Here is a 17252-nt window from a genome sequence, read left to right as displayed (position 1 = left end):
AAATATATTATTAACTTAATTTAAATAATTATCATATTTTATCGGGGTGTTACAACTCTCCCCCACTAAAAGAGTTTTCGTCCTCGAAAACATACCTCAAGTGAATAACTCTGGATAAGACTCCTTCATCTGACTCTCAAGTTCCCAAGTCACATTGCCACCTGCTGTTCCTCCCCAAGCTACCTTCACCAAAGCAATCTCTTTACCCCGCAACTGCTTCAACTCTCGATCCTCTATCCTCATAGGTGATGTTTCAACCGTCAGGTTATCTCTCACCTGTACATCATCTACTTGGACTACATGCGACGGATCAGGAATGTACCTCCTCAACTGAGACACATGAAAAACCTCATGCAAATTCGCAAGTGACGGCGGTAAAGCGATATGATAGGCTACCTCCCCTATCCTCTCCAAAATCTGATAAGGACCAATAAATCGAGGTGTCAACTTCTTCGACTTCAAAGCTCGACCAACTCCAGTTATCGGAGTAACACGAAGAAACACATGATCTCCCTCTTGAAACTCAAGTGACTTCCTCCTCTTGTCGTGATAACTCTTCTGACGACTCTGAGCAATCCTCATCTTCTCCTGAATCATCTTAATCTTTTCCGTAGTTTGTTGAACAATCTCCGGTCCAACCACAGCACTCTCACCGGACTCATACCAACATAAAGGTGTCCGACATCTCCTACCATACAAAGCTTCAAACGGTGCCATACCAATGCTCGAATGAAAACTATTGTTGTAGGTAAACTCAATCAAAGGTAAATAACAATCCCAAGCACCTCCCTTTTCCAAAACACAAGCCCTCAAAAGATCCTCTAGTGACTGAATCGTCCTCTCAGTCTGACCATCAGTCTGCGAATGATATGCAGAACTCAATTTCAGCTTAGTTCCCAAAGCCCTCTGCAAACCTTCCCAGAACTTCAATGTAAATCTAGGATCTCTGTCCGAAACAATACTAGACGGAATACCATGCAAACTTACAATCTTCTCAATATACAACTCAGTCAATCTCTCTAACGGATAATCCATTCTGCTCGGAATGAAATGAGCCGATTTTGTCAATCTGTCAACAATCACCCAAATAGCTTCAAAATTCTTAATCGTCCTCGGTAAACCAGAAACAAAATCCATACTGATACTATCCCACTTCCACTCTGGAATAGCCAACGGTTGCATTAGCCCAGACGGCTTATGATGCTCAATCTTTGACTTCTGACAAGTCAAACAAGAATAAACAAAACTCACAATTTCTCTCTTCATTCCCGGCCACCAAAATAACTTTTTCAAATCATGATACATCTTCGTAGCTCCAGGATGAATACTCAGGCCACTACGATGTCCTTCCTCAAGAATACTCTTCTTAAGTTCGATAACATCCGGAATACACACCCGATTACTAAATTTCAAAACACCATTCTCATCAACTCTGAATTCACCACCTTGACCTTGTTTCACTAGAGTCAACTTATCAACCAAAAGCACATCGGATTTCTGACCCTCTCTAATCTCATCCAGAATACTACTCGTTAACTTCAACATTCCCAATTTAACACTATTGTGCGTACTCTCACACACCAAACTCAAGTCTCTAAACTGCTCAATTAAATCCAATTCCTTAACCATTAACATAGACATATGCAATGATTTCCGACTCAATGCATCAGCCACTACGTTTGCTTTACCCGGATGGTAATTCAACCCAAAGTCATAATCCTTCAGAAACTCTAACCATCTCCTCTGTCTCATATTCAGCTCTTTCTGATCAAACAAATACTTTAAACTTTTATGGTCACTGAAAACCTCAAATCTCGACCCGTACAAGTAATGCCTCCATAACTTCAGAACAAATACCACAGCTGCCAACTCTAAATCGTGTGTCGGATAGTTCCTCTCATGAACCCTCAGTTGTCTCGAAGCATAAGCTATAACCTGCTTATTCTGCATTAACACACCACCCAAACCCAACAATGAAGCATCACAGTAAACTTCAAATGGTTCTGACGAACTCGGTAATATCAGAATAGGAGCAGTAGTTAACCTTCTCTTTAACTCTTGGAAACCTTCTTCACATCTTGAGTCCCAAACAAACGCTTGCCCCTTTCTAGTCAACATCGTCAACGGTAACGCCAACTTAGAAAATCCCTCAATGAACTTCCTATAATAACCTGCAAGTCCAAGAAAACTCCTTATCTCAGAAACTGACTTCGGAGCTTCCCACTTAGATACCGCTTCTATCTTAGAAGGATCAACAGCAACACCATCTCTTGAAATCACATGACCAAGAAAACTAACCTCTTCTAACCAAAATTCACACTTGGACAATTTAGCAAATAACTTCTTTTCTCGTAGAACTTCTAAAACCACTCTCAAATGTTCAGCATGCTCTTCTTCCGAATTCGAATACACCAAAATATCGTCAATAAACACCACAACAAACTTGTCTAGGTACGGATGGAAAATCCTATTCATATACTCCATAAATACTCCAGGCGCATTAGTCACACCAAAAGGCATTACAGAATACTCATAATGTCCATACCTTGTTCTGAAAGCAGTCTTCTGAATATCCTCAGTTTTCACACGTATCTGATGATACCCCGATCTCAAATCTATTTTGCTGAACACACTCGCACCAACCAACTGATCCATCAAATCATCAATCCTCGGCAAAGGATACCGATTCTTGATCGTCACTTTATTCAGTTGCCTGTAGTCCACACACAACCTCATAGTACCTTCTTTCTTCTTAACCAACAACACCGGTGCACCCCACGGTGACACACTCGGACGAATAAATTTCTTATCCAACAGATCTTCCAACTGACTCTTCAATTCAGTTAACTCAACAGCAGACATACGGTACGGAGCCATCGATATCGGCCTAGTACCAGGTACTAAATCAATCGAGAACTCAACTTCACGCTCTGGCGGCAATTCATTCACTTCTTTAGGAAACACATCAGGAAAATCACACACCACGGCTAGATCGCAAATCACCAGTTTATCTTTAGCCTCCAAAGTCGCTAACAGCATAAACAACTCTGCCCCATCGGCTACTTCCTCATTCACCTGCCTTGCTGATAGAAACAAACTCTTTCCTTCCTCCATCTCAGGAAAGCTCACCGTCTTATCAAAACAGTTGATATAAACTCGGTTAAACACCAACCAGTTCATACCCAGAATAACATCAATCTGCACTAGTGGAAGACACACTAGGTCCATCCCAAAGTCTCTACCAAAAATACTCAAAGGACAATTTAAACAAACTGAAGTAGTAGTCATTGAACCCTTTGCAGGAGTATCAATCACCATACTACCATGCATCTCAGATATCTCTAACTTAAGTTTCACAGCACAATCCAAGGATATAAAGGAATGAGTCGCACCTGTGTCAATAATAGCTACAAGAGGAAAGCCATTAATATAACACGTACCTCGGATCAAACGACCATCTGCAGAAGTCTCAGAACCCGATAAAGCAAAGACCTTGCCTCCCAACTGGTTCTCTCTCTTCGGCTTAGGACACTGTGGACTGATATGACCCACCTCTCCACAGTTGAAACAAGTCACAGTTTTCAACCGGCAATCTGCAGCCAAGTGACCACCTTTGCCACACTTGAAACACTTCTTCTCAGTACTGGTACACTCATGGATACGATGTCCAGCCTGACCACATCTGAAACACTTAGCAGGGGCACTGGAGTCTCCCCCACTAGGCCTCTTCATCCCACTCTGCCTCTGAAAACCTTTGTCAGCTGCATACGGTTTCCCACGATCATTCTGATTCTTGCCTTTCCTATCAACCCTCTGCTGATAGCTCTCCGCTCTGGCTTTGGTATCCTGTTCAAAAATCCTGCAACAGTCAACCAAATCAGAAAACACTCTAATCCGCTTATACCCAATAGCCTGCTTGATCTCGGGACGTAACCCGTTCTCAAACTTCACACATTTCAAAAATTCCCCAGTAGCCTCATCATAGGGAGTGTAATACTTCGACAGCTCTGTGAACTTAGCAGCATACTCAGTAACAGACCGATTGCCCTGCTTCAATTCCAAGAACTCTATCTCTTTCTTTCCTCTGACATCCTCTGGAAAGTACTTCCTCAGGAATCTCTCTCTGAACACCGCCCAAGTGATCTCAGCATTCCCAGCAGTTTCCAGCTCAGTGCGGGTAGCAACCCACCAATCATCTGCTTCCTCTGACAGCATATGCGTACCGAACCTGACCTTCTGGTTATCGGCACACTCAGTCACTCGGAAGATCCTCTCGATCTCCTTCAACCACTTCTGAGCGCCATCTGGATCGTATGCTCCCTTGAACATTGGAGGATTGTTCTTCTGGAACTCACTCAGTTGACGAGCAGCTCCCATTCCCACAACATTCGGATTCCCTCCAAGTACTCCAGCTAGCATACCCAGAGCCTCAGCAATCGCAACATCGTCTCTACCTCTTCCAGCCATCTCTATTCTGAAAACCCAACAAGCTAAAACAATAAGTACTGATAGGGTTACACAACACCTATCCCGTACAGGGAATATAGAATAATTTCGACTCGACTCGACCGACTATGCTCTGATACCACTAATGTAACACCCTTCTAAAATACCCCAAGTATTTACTTAAAACAACAAACATATATCAATCAGAGTAATTATGCAATTAAGGGTGTCACACAATCATTTCACACCATTCACCAAATAACTGTCATGCTCGTTTATTAATTCAAAGCATAAAGCGTTTGCACAATACGCAGCGGATAGAAATCAAATCAATCATGCAAAACATGTAACACATTACATGTTAAATTATTTAACAAGGTAAAACATCCCGTCCCGATGTTACATCTATCAGAGCATGACCCACTAAGGAGACTACACTAGACTCCAAGCACTAGCTTCTACTCAATCACTGCTCGTTACCTGAAAAATAGTTGTAAGGGTGAGTTCCTCAATCGATATAATAAGCATTATAAAATATCATGTAATGTTAAGTAATTTAACACATTAATCACCCTAATCATATCACGCATTCAGTAACGGAACATCAACTCAAATATCATACTCAATACCAACACAAACACACGTATAATATTGGAATACATCCATTCATATTATACACCATACATACATTATGCAATGAGACTCCATGCATGCGGTACCGACTATTCGTGAACATATAGTTCAACCTCACCGATCAAATCCAGATACGGCTACCAAGCCCACTAGTCCCACTCATTTGAGACCTAGTGACTCACTCACTAATTCCTCACCATGGGAATTAGCTACCACCCCAAGGGCTATGCTATGCACGCTAATCACCTAGCATGCAAACATCAACAACAATCTACAATGATTTACTCACTAATTCCTCACCATGGGAATTAGCTACCACCATAAAGGCCACAATATGCATGCTAATTTACCTAGCAATGCAACGTCATCAACAACAATCCACAATGGACATATGCTCACACTCTAAGCCATAAAACAGTCCATTCACCAACACATGCATAATATATACATTCACAACATTATGCATATTTTCACACCTCATCAGCATATTAATCACATAATCATATCATGTCATGCCAATTAATCAATCACAGTATTAGCACACTCTACTAATACCTATACTACTCAAAACAACGGGGAATAATCCCTACTATATCACATACCGATATAGGCCAACCATCAAATATGTACACAACATTTAAATACCAATCTTCCCACTTTTCAACAGTGTTAACCGGTTAACGCCCTGGGTTAACCGGTTAACGCAGGCCAAAACACGCTTCCTGACAAAACTTAACAGTGTTAACCGGTTAACGCCCTGGGTTAACCGGTTAACGCAGACAGAACAACAATTTCTCAGAAGCCACAACAGTGTTAACCGGTTAACGCCCTGGGTTAACCGGTTAACGCAAGCAAAACAGCAATATTTTCACAGTTCATAACAGTGTTAATCGGTTAACACCCTGGGTTAACCGGTTAACGCAAGACAGAAAGCTGTTCCTGCGCTAACACGAAGCAGACTGCAGAATTCTCCGCATTTTCCGCCGTTGGAGGACTTCCGGACCTCCGATTCCGATTCCGTAAAAAGCTATACGTTCGGGAAAACACGACTCACACAACTATCAATTCAATTACAGTTTTTAACATAACTCATCCATCACAATTTTCAGCATTCAACATCCCAATTAGGGTCAATTCAACGGTTTATCACTACCCATTACATGTTACCCCATAATACCCATTAACGACGATAAACCCCCCTTACCTGAGTTAATCCGGCGAATCTTTAAGCTTCAAGCTTTTCCTTCTTCAACCTTTGCTCACTTGCTCTTCCTCTTTTGCCTTTCCTCCACTTTTCCAATCGCTTCTCTGTTTCACGTGAAAAAAACCCTTTCTTTACCAAATGGGACTCTTATATATATTCCCACTTTATTATTCCAATTTATATTATTCCAATAATAATAATTCCAATAATAATCCAATTATTTAATTAAATTAATAAATATATTATTAACTTAATTTAAATAATTATCATATTTTATCGGGGTGTTACATCTGACGAGACTTCGAATCTCGCTCCTACGTATCTCCAGGTGCGATGGAGAACTCAAGGTTACGTAGTTCTGTGTAGAAAATGTTTTGTTTGTTGGTCGATTTTAGTGAAAGGTACTTTGTCGCAATCAAGAGGGAATCATTACTTGCTACCAAAAACATGGATAAGTGAACATATGCATCACATCAGAATGGATAACATATTATGGATTCTCACAGATTTCTTCTCGTTACATTCGAACGAAAATCATTCTAACTTCTTGCGCATGGTAAGGACGAGGCTTTGTTTGCATCTTCTTAGAATGGACAAATTATCTTTCGTTTTAAAAAGATTTTGAAGTTATTCTAATACTAGTATTCAGGACTAGTATTGGACCTTACATCCAAGTAGTGTTTTTCAACCAATTTAGTGCCAAAGGGACGCATTTGAACTTTGGGGTGAATACAAGTATTCGGACTTGCAAGCTCTTACAACTTGGGTCTAATGCACGGGATATGACTGGACCTTACACCAAGGTAGTCTTTTTCTTCCATTATTTGAAAATGGTCAAAGTGTTTAAGTTGGCTATTTTGAATTTATTTGAGAAAAAAGCTTGATGGTGGATCAAGCTTTTGATTTGCATTGCAATGATTAGGAAAATGGTTTGATGGTTTTGAAATGGTTTGAAATTATTTGGAATCGATTATGAAAATGGTTGTAAAATGAAAGGTGAGAACCGTAATGCAAGGTCGCAAATTGCACCGTGAGAGGCGTGAATTCTAGCATGGTGACGTGAACTCTAACATGAGGCATAAATTAACACCGCAAACAAATCTTATTGCAAATTGTACAAAGCACACAACAAAATAAAAGGATAGGAGCGCATAAAAAATAGTTACGGCACGCGTTCATCATAATTGAATCGAAAGAGTAAAGAACCGAAGTGTGCACAAATCAAAATATCTTGACACGAGTACATGAATTAAGGTCATGTAACATGAAAATGTGTGATGCAAAGCTACCAAAGTAGAACTTAAATTTGATTTAAATTTAACAACATTGGATCATTGTATCTCAACACAAATAGAATTACAAATTGTTAATGGATACGTGTGATCATCACAAATAAATCACAACAAAATATAATGTCGTGGAAGCAAAAGTCACGAGTCGAAAATGGGAAGTAGCGAAAAACAAAAGCGAATTGTCGTTATGTCAAACCATCAAAAGCACATACGAATTAAAACGTGACAACAACCAAGTTGAAAATGTCGCACGTAAACCAATGAAAACCAAATATCAACTTGCTAACGCAAATACGCTCATCCAAAATGAATTAAAATATGAATAAACACATGACGTGACATATCGTGTGAAGCTTGGCACCGCGAGTTGTAATGCAACGGTGTATAACTTAATGGAACGAAAATAAAGCAAATGTAATAAGAATTGCAAAATGTCGTACCGATGTACAAGATAACAACAAGTTGCTATCGCATAAAAGGCGGTCATCGCAATCAACTAAAAACACAAGTAATACATAATGCAACATATTGCACCATAACGATAAAAGAAAAGTTACCTGAAGAAAAAATAAAGTGACAATTAGGTGTACCGATCTAAATTAGCATAACAACAAAGTTGGAAGGTCATACACTAACCACAAATCATAAGTGAATTGCTAACGCGACAAGCGCTCCTCGCAATCGAAACGAAAAGTACCGAAAACAATAGTACAATACAAATCTAGCATTATGGTATAATACAAAATATTTACAACATTCCTCCATCGATACAAGATTGAAAACAGTCCCAACACATATGATGTAATTTATGCATTCAATACGCATTCAAGAGTGAAATTGAGTTCATACTCCTGATATCGTAACGTAATCATTAGCAACATAAAGTGCCAACATCATGTAGCACGCGTTTAATTGTTAGACTCGATTTTGACATGATACAAACGTAGGAAGCAACAAATACAATCTAGATCTCTTTACATGATTAAAAAACCAACGCGTAGTAAAAGAAACAAACCAAAATAGTCCCACGCATACACGCACAATCAATATTTAGATCCAACCACATTATAAACATCATATACACAAATGAACATAAAAGAAAAGTTCTTCAAACCGTTACCGACTGAATTTGTTGTTGATGACGCATTCGCGGTAGATGTTAATACGAAAGAGACTGAGGCAGAGAAGGGTTGTTGCAGTTGTTGTTGAAACGAAGTTAACGACGTGAATAATAACGTTTGGTCGTCGATTTCGTGCGTATGGTAGTGATGGTTATGGATGTTGCAACAATGTGTTACGGTGGCGAGGGTGTGAAGTGTAGGTGGTGATGAAAATAAAAGGGTGGTTCGTACGCAATGAAATGAAACTAGTGAGCGGAGGAAGAATGGTCGTTGGTGGTTATCCGACCGGTGCAGTGTAGTTGGTCAGAGCTGTCGTGCTTGAATGGTTGTATTTGTATGGATATGAAAGAGATCTGGTGGTTGTTGTTGGTGGAGTGTTTGAATGTAGTTGTCGAAAACCAAATTGAAGAAGGAGAATGAAGTATTTTTTAGAGAGGTAAGTAGTGAATAAATAAATAAAATGAGAGACTTGAATAAATTTTGGGGTGTGGTTACGCTTAGTAGTTTCTTTTTTAGTGTGGTCTGTTTCTTTTTGTTCTCTTTTGGAATTTTCAATTTCTGAATGAGAGGGATCTTTTTGTGCACCGCATGTGTATTAAGTTTTGGTCTGAGCATGCCCTTCATTCAACTGCCATATTAACTATATATATCAAGGTGCCAGGGTTTCAATTTTTAGTACAATTCCCGCAATGCCCCCTTCAGATTTTTTAGTGATTAAAAGGAATTTAACAAGTTAAATGCAATAAAAATAAAAAATTAAATAAATCAAATCAAATCAAATCAAATCTTTCATCAATTATATTTATTTTTGCTCGTCATTTTGATCAAAAGAGAAAAATAAAAGGAAATACGATGAATAAAAATCGGTCGCGAAAATGCGGAAAAAATAAAATGAACGAAATAAAATGATCTACGCAAAATAAAGTTTCAGGAAACAGACAGACAAAAATAAAATTTTGTAGTAAAAAGTATCCGGTTGAAAAGGCTTAGTCTGATCAAATTGCGAGCACAAATGGAATCGAAAAAATGACCGAGCACGTCAGGTGAAACAACGCGAACCGTAGATCAACAAAACAAACAGTTGTTGTCCTTATCTCAAAAATTTTGCACTCTACTTTTACGCGCAATTGAGAAACAATCCAATCGATCTATCTCTAAAATTGAAATTTTATTCTGGTTGGATTTTTAAGCGTTATACTGAAAGAAATGCATGTCATTATATGCATATGATGCAAATATATTTTGAATGTATTGATTTATTGATCTAGGGGAAAAACTAGGGTATGACACAATGCTTAATCCTTTTTCGCTCAGATAATCTTGGCTAGTTTTTGGAAGGCATCAAATGAGTCTTTTTTTTTAGATAAAAATAATGTTTGCTTATAGAGAGAGTACAGTCACCCACAACTACAAGGACATAGAAATTTCCACTAAAACCTTCGAGTCTAGATGGGACAAAAAGATCCATGTGCAAAAGTTGTAAGGGTTGATTTGTAGAAATAACATTTTTTTGCTTTAAAAGAAGTTTTTACTTGTTTACCTTTTTAGCATACATCAAATAACTATTTTTTTCAAAATGTAAGTTTGGTAGACCAATTACTAGGTCCTTGCATACCAAGTGATCTATATGGATGGGAGTTATTCTTCAATGTCATGACCATGATTCATCCTCGTTACTAATAAGACATACATCATTTGAAGGAATTTTGTTTAAATTCACGATGTAAGTATTTCCACTTCTTTACCTAGAAAATATTGTTTGATTTGATTTTGTTTGAAAACCATGCATCTAGAAGAATCAAGGGTTACATTGTTAGATTTGTCGCATAAATAACTAATAATTAGTAAATTATGCGTTAAAACATCAACTAAACGAACCTCCCCAATAGTTGGATTGGGGAACTTACTAATGGTACCAATACCAATGATTTTTCCCTTGTTGTTGTCACCATAAGAGACAAAGACTCCCTTTCTGATATTAAAGGATGAAAACATAGATTTATCTCAAGGAGATATGCTTTGAACATCTGCTATCACGGTTCCAGTTAGCGTTTGATAGTGTAAAGTATTCCTACATCAAAAATTTAGGTATTAACTTTAGATACCGAAATCATTTTGGATCCTCTAATGTTAGTTTGATCAATGTTTTCATATGATTTATTTATATAATCATAATTACAAGAAGTAGACACATTTCTCATTTTTTGGTCTTTAAGCTCTTTATAAAAATGAGAAGGAGGATAACCATATTTACTTTCATGGCTTCTTAATGATTAAAAAAGGATATTCAATATGGCCATTTTAATTACAATAATTATATTTGAGGGTTTTACATTTAGAAGTTTGACGAACAAGTCATATTTTACTAAAATTATAATATTATTCTTAAGTTAATAACCTAGGTCATCTTTATTATATGATGCTATTTTATTTCCAATAATAAGATTCAAGTTATCTATTCTCTTAGTGAATTTATCAAGTTTGTTATGAAAATCCTTATTTTCACTTTTCAAAATATCACATTGATCGCACTTGATAGATTCATCTACTACTTAGTAGGAACGTGAAGAGATTTAAGCTAAAACATTTTGCCTTTCTTTAATATTTTCTATTTATTCCAAGAGTTTTTCACTTTCAAAATCAATGGAAGAAATAATGTTTTTAGAAATGGAGACAAAATATGTTAACTTACTTTTTTTCTTTATTTAACTTCTTACGAATACAAAATAAGTCATGATAGGAGAAATGGGAAATTATCTTGTTTTATTCATGAGACATATGTTAGCTTCTTCATCATCTGAAGAATTCATGTCATTTTCATCCCAGGAAATGTAAGATTTATTATCTTATTTTTTAGGCTTCTTGAAATTTCTCAGATTCTGGTTCCTTTTATGGTTCTGAGAGAAATTTGGTCTTATATGCCCCTTCTTTCCATTTTGAAAGAAAGCATGAGTAAATGAGGATCTACTTTTTGTATTTCATAAATATTCTAAAGTTTTGAACGATTAGTGTCATTTATTCATCGGAGTTAGAATACTTTTATTCGCCGGTTTTGAATGCTAGAGTTTTCTTTTTCTTGTCGCCTTCCTTGTTATCTGCAAGTCTTTTCAGCCCATCTATGTTCCTGCAATTTACCAAAAAGAGTAGTCAAGTCCATGGATGATAAGTCCCTATATTCATAAATTGCAATGACTTTGGGTTGTCAATTGTAGTTTAAGCATCTAAGAACTTTTACAACCAAATCCTTATTTTGAAAAACTTTTCCAAGAGTTCTCAGGTGATTTACGATGTGAATGAAGTGTTTATGTATGTCATAAATTTGTTTAAGTTTCATACTGAAGAGTCTATATTCATGAGGTAATATGTTCATTATTACCCTTTTTCACCTCAGTTGTACCTTCGTGGGTAACTTGGAGGGTGTCCCATATTTCTTTGACAGACTCGCGGTTAGAAACACAAAAAACTCATCAATACCAAAAGAGGTAATAATCCTAGTCTTCGCTTCCAAACTGATTTAAATTTTTTATCTTTGTCTTTGGTCCATTCATCTTCCTCTTTATTTACCATAACACAATTAACTTGATGTGTGAGAACAAAATAATCATTCTTTATAGATTTTCAAATATCAAAATTCAACTTTTCTATAATGATTCTCATATTCTCTTTCCACAAAGTAGATCCTTCTCAATTAAAAGATGGGAGCTTGTTTAATGAATCGTTTAAAATCATCCCTTCCTCCTGGGACGATTAATCTTAAAACAGAAGTTAGGCTTTGATGTCACTAATTGAACAAGTGATTCCAAACACAAGAGTGTGTGTGGGGGGGGGGGGATGAATTTTTTATTTAGAAATCAAGTTTATTTATAAAAATTCTTTCTTAAAAACGGTTAATGTTAGTTCAATAGAGATAGCACAACATAGAAGAATAAGATGAAAGTAAATGACAAAATTAAAGAGATAAAGTTAGAAAGAATGTACCAGAGCTTTATACTGGTCCAGCCTACCACTTGGCCTACTCTTATCCCCAAGAATTACCTCTTGAGAGTTCCACTAATAATAATTATTAAGCTTTTAAGAATATGCCAACAAAAAGTTTACAAAAATAAGAGATTTTACATAGGCGGATCCATAAACCAAACAAAGTTTTTAATATGTTAAGCCCACAACCCAAATAGAGATTTTAATCGACTGATAACAAGAATCAAACATAGATTTTAACAGATTAATCTCAAGAACCAAAACAAGAATATTTCTAAAGAGAATCGCACCCTTGAACTAGAAAAAATGCAACAACCACCAATACAATCAAATTGTCACGTGTATTTTTCACCATCTTGACACTAAGACAACTTCGTGAAGAATTAGAAAAGATGAAGTAGGGGAGAGCAAAAATGAGAAAGAATAACTATATATTTAATTTCTGGTGTAAAATAAACATGAGGAGAAACTCCCTATTTATAGGATAAAAACTTTCTCAAAAGGAAAAGATCTATGAACTTTTTTCATGATCTAGTTTATTAAGTCTATGGTTAATCAATTAGATAAGCTAAATATGGAAGGTTTCCAAATTCACCATCACTAATAATTAAAAGTCTCCTTAAACAATTGAGAGGTGTTACAAAAGAGTTAACCAATTAACCCTAGTAAGTTAATTGATTATCTAGTGTAAATATAACTCCTAATCGTTTCAGCAAGCCAATAATCTCGTAGGTACATGCATAAAAACATTTTCAGGTATTTTTTTTCAAAAAGTGAGAGGCTTCAAACATTTTTAAGTATGTGTGAGATGTCTTAGTATCTTGAGATTACTATTGCACCTTTATAATAATTGATCACTCAGACACAAAACCACATGAGCTTTCACACTTCCTTTATTTCACAATCTTGAAGCTTCAAGTTCCTCTTCTTGATTCATCATTGATTTAACACTTCATCTAGAAACTGACTCTTCTATTGATGAGGTTTGATATAGATTCTTTGATAGACACCATCATCAGATGTTGCTGAAGCATGGGTCATTAAGGATTTCACCAATCTTTGTTTGACATTAGGTGTTATCATCATCAAAACCACCAAGGTCATTTGACGGTTGCAAATAGTTGTAACTGCAAACACATGAATCCACAAAACCGTCTTAGGAGGTAGCATGGCGACTTCAAAAATACTTTTTCTAATATGAAGCTTTTTATGAATACACCTCCACAATTTAATGGTGAAATGTTTGTCATGTGGAAAGCAAGAAAGAATTTTTTTTGAAGCTATTAATTTTGAATTCTGGGATTTTGTTATAAATGGTCTGTTTATTTTTACTCATTTTATTAATAACGAAGTAGTAAATAAACGAATCAATCTTTGGGCTGCGGAAGATAAGAGAAAATTTAAATTAGGTTTTAAAGCCAAGTACTTGATGATGAGTGCTTCAAACACTATAAAGTACTTATATGTTTTTAATTATAATATTCCCAAGGAAGTATGAGACACTCTTGAAATGATCTATGAAAATTTTCCTGATCAATAAAGAGAGAATGAATATGCATATTCAAGAAGATGGGACACCAAGTGAAAGTGAAGAATATCTTCAAAGATGGTTCTCAAACATTGAAATCCTTTAAATTTATTTCAAAAACTGTGTTTCTAACAAATATCTTATATTCAAGACCTGGTGTTAGAAAATGACTCAATATTTGATTCCAAAGGTAGAAAGGATCGCCATGAATTTTACGAAAAATCCAAGGAGGAACTCATCCTGAAACTTAAAGAGTTAATCCAGCTACTAAAAGATGAAGAGAAGAATTCAAGAACATTCGAAGAATCTTCAAAATCCTTATCTTCATCAAAAAAGCTAAATGAAGAAAATGTTGAAAGATCAACACTAGAAGTATCACACGAAAGAATTGTCACTGTGTATGAAGGGTCTCCCGAGGAATCATCATTTAGAAGAATTTTTTTTAAGAATCATCATCCGAAAGGATTTTTAAGGAATCGTCATTCAGAAGAATTTTTTAGGAATCATTATCCAAAAGAATTTTTGAAGAATCGCCATTGAGAAGTGAAATATCAAGAAATCACATACGAAGAAGAAGAATAATTACTCAAACCCACAAGCGGCGAAAAAGGAAGATTGGTGAGCCAAGAACCTCTTATATACATTACAACAATAATGATGTACAACCTCACTTGCAAAATAAGAGTAAGGGCTTGGACGACATCTGTTTTGGGCCATTCATAGGGCTCATAGCAAATTAGCGAACCTTTAGTGTAACAATGACATAATAGGTAGACATCACTTAGCAAAAAGTAAATAATACAACACTTCAACACATAAATCACCATCAGATTCAATCTAATGGCTATCCATACAATGGGTCGCATCACACATGAACAATTTCAACCGATCCTAATATATAAAGGTGAAACACGCTATTTCAGTATTCAAATTCATTCTTACTCTCACGCAGGGACGGAGGTATTAAGAAGAAAGGGTGGGCCCATGCCCCCACCATATTCTTCTTTGATTAATATTTAATAATATATTAATAATTTAATGTCCTAAATATTAGGAAGAAAAAATAATAATGCCCCCACTTAATAAAATAATTCGGAGTATCACATACATCCATATGCATTTAAAATAAATTAAATTCTTCAAATAAAATTAAAAAATTTAACTCATATTTTTTTCATATTCCTATTAATTCTCTTTTACTCTTTCTAGAAACAAACCACTTTTCATATTCTTCTTTCTCCCACTCCTTATTCTCTCACTACAAAGTGTCTTTCTGTTTCTAGCTTCTTCTCCATTGTTGATCTTTTAAAATGTACATTTTTTAATTTTAATCTTTATGAAGTTATAATTTATTTTTATTATTGTAGTAAGTGTAAAAAATATATTATTACTTTATTAAGCTTGAGATTGTGTTAATGGCAGAAAATTTATTTTTAGAGTTTTGTAGTGTTTGTTTGAAATGGTTGTGTTTGTATCAATTTTATAGTATTATTATGAATTTTATGAATATGATTTTAATTGTGATTTTTTGTTTTGTTTTTAGTAATAAGAAATGGAAAAATATTTCAAAAGAAAAGCAACAGAGCAATCATCAAATCATAATCCTCAAACACCTAATGAACGTCGAAGCCCCAAACTGGATCCTCCCATGAAAAAAAGGTTTTTGCAGTTTGAATTGGAAAAACTTCCTAACGATCTCGGTTTAAGGCCAAAAATGTCAGATTATCATCCAAGTGATAGATATGAAATTAGAAGATATTATTTGCAAAAGGGTCCTTGTCAACCAAAAGAAATTATTTTTCCACAAAGAAAATTTGGAGATACCTTTCGTAGGTTTAATTCGGATTGGTATTTAAAATCTGGTAGTTGGTTGGAATATAGTCAAAGTGAGGATGCTGCATATTGTTTATGATGTTATCTTATGAGGTCACATCTTGAAGAACATAAAGGTTGCGGTGATGCCTTTATAACAGAAGGCTTTACAAATTGGAAAAAAAGTGAAAGGTTTCGAGTTCAACTTGGAGATGTAAGTAGCTCTCATAATCAAGCATGGAGAAATTGTCAAGCTCTAATGAAACAAAAGCAACACATTGAAGGTGTCTTGTGTAAACAATCCAATCAAGTTAAAGAGGACTATCGAATTCATTTGACAGGTATAATTGATTGCATTCGATATTTATTAGCACAAGGTTTAGCTTTTCGTGGTAATGATGAGTCAATTTCATCCAGAAATAATGGGAATTTTCTTGAACTTATGAATTTTCTTGTTAACCATAATGAAGATATTTATAAAGTTTGGAAAAATTGTCATGGAAATCTTAAGTTAACATCTCCTGATATTCAAAAGGATATTGTTAAAGGTGCTGCAACGGTCGTTACTCAAGTTATACTGGATGATCTTGGAGATGATTTATTTGCTATTTTAATTGATGAATCTCGTGATATCTCGGTGAAGGAGCAAATGGTTGTGGTTATACGTTATGTAAATAATGAAGGAAAAGTTATTGAGCATTTTCTTGGTGTTGTTCATGTTTCAAATACTAGTGCTCTAACATTGAAATCGGGTTTGGAGTCATTATTTTCAAAATATGAATTAAGTTTGTCAAGGATACGTGGACAAGGCTATGACGGAGCAAGCAATATGTAGGGTGAATACAATGGTCTAAAAAGCTTGATTTTTAAAGAGAATTGTTCTGCATTTTTATTCATTGTTTTGCCCATCAACTCCAATTAGCTCTTGTCACATTAGCAAAAAAGCATTCTAAAATTGCTTTATTTTTTAATTTGGTTGCTAATTTGTATAATGTTGTTGGAGCATCATGTAAGAGTCGAGATATTCTTCGTGAAAGTCAAGCTACAAAGGTGAAACAAGCATTGGAGCATGGAGAAATCTCTAGTGGGTGTGGCTTAAATCAAGAAATGACAATTAAGAAGGTGGGGGAAACAAGATGAAGCTCACATTATGGTACATTACTTAGTATAGTTTCTTTATTCTCTTCTATGATTGATGTGCTAAAAATGGTTGAGGAAGATGGAACGACTTTAGATAA

The 17252-nt window shown here is 35.7% G+C and overlaps 1 pseudogene; it reads left to right on the top strand.

The window, feature by feature from the left end:
• Positions 1–15754: 15754 nt before the first annotated feature.
• On the top strand, positions 15755–17154 carry LOC127137816 (uncharacterized; annotated as a pseudogene).
• The last annotated feature ends 98 nt before the right edge of the window (positions 17155–17252 follow it).

This window comes from Lathyrus oleraceus, chromosome 4, assembly GCF_024323335.1.
Source record: "Lathyrus oleraceus cultivar Zhongwan6 chromosome 4, CAAS_Psat_ZW6_1.0, whole genome shotgun sequence".
Taxonomy (NCBI): Eukaryota; Viridiplantae; Streptophyta; class Magnoliopsida; order Fabales; family Fabaceae; genus Lathyrus; species Lathyrus oleraceus.
The sequence above is the reverse complement of the archived record's forward strand: the minus strand, read 5'-3'. Positions and strand labels throughout refer to the sequence as shown.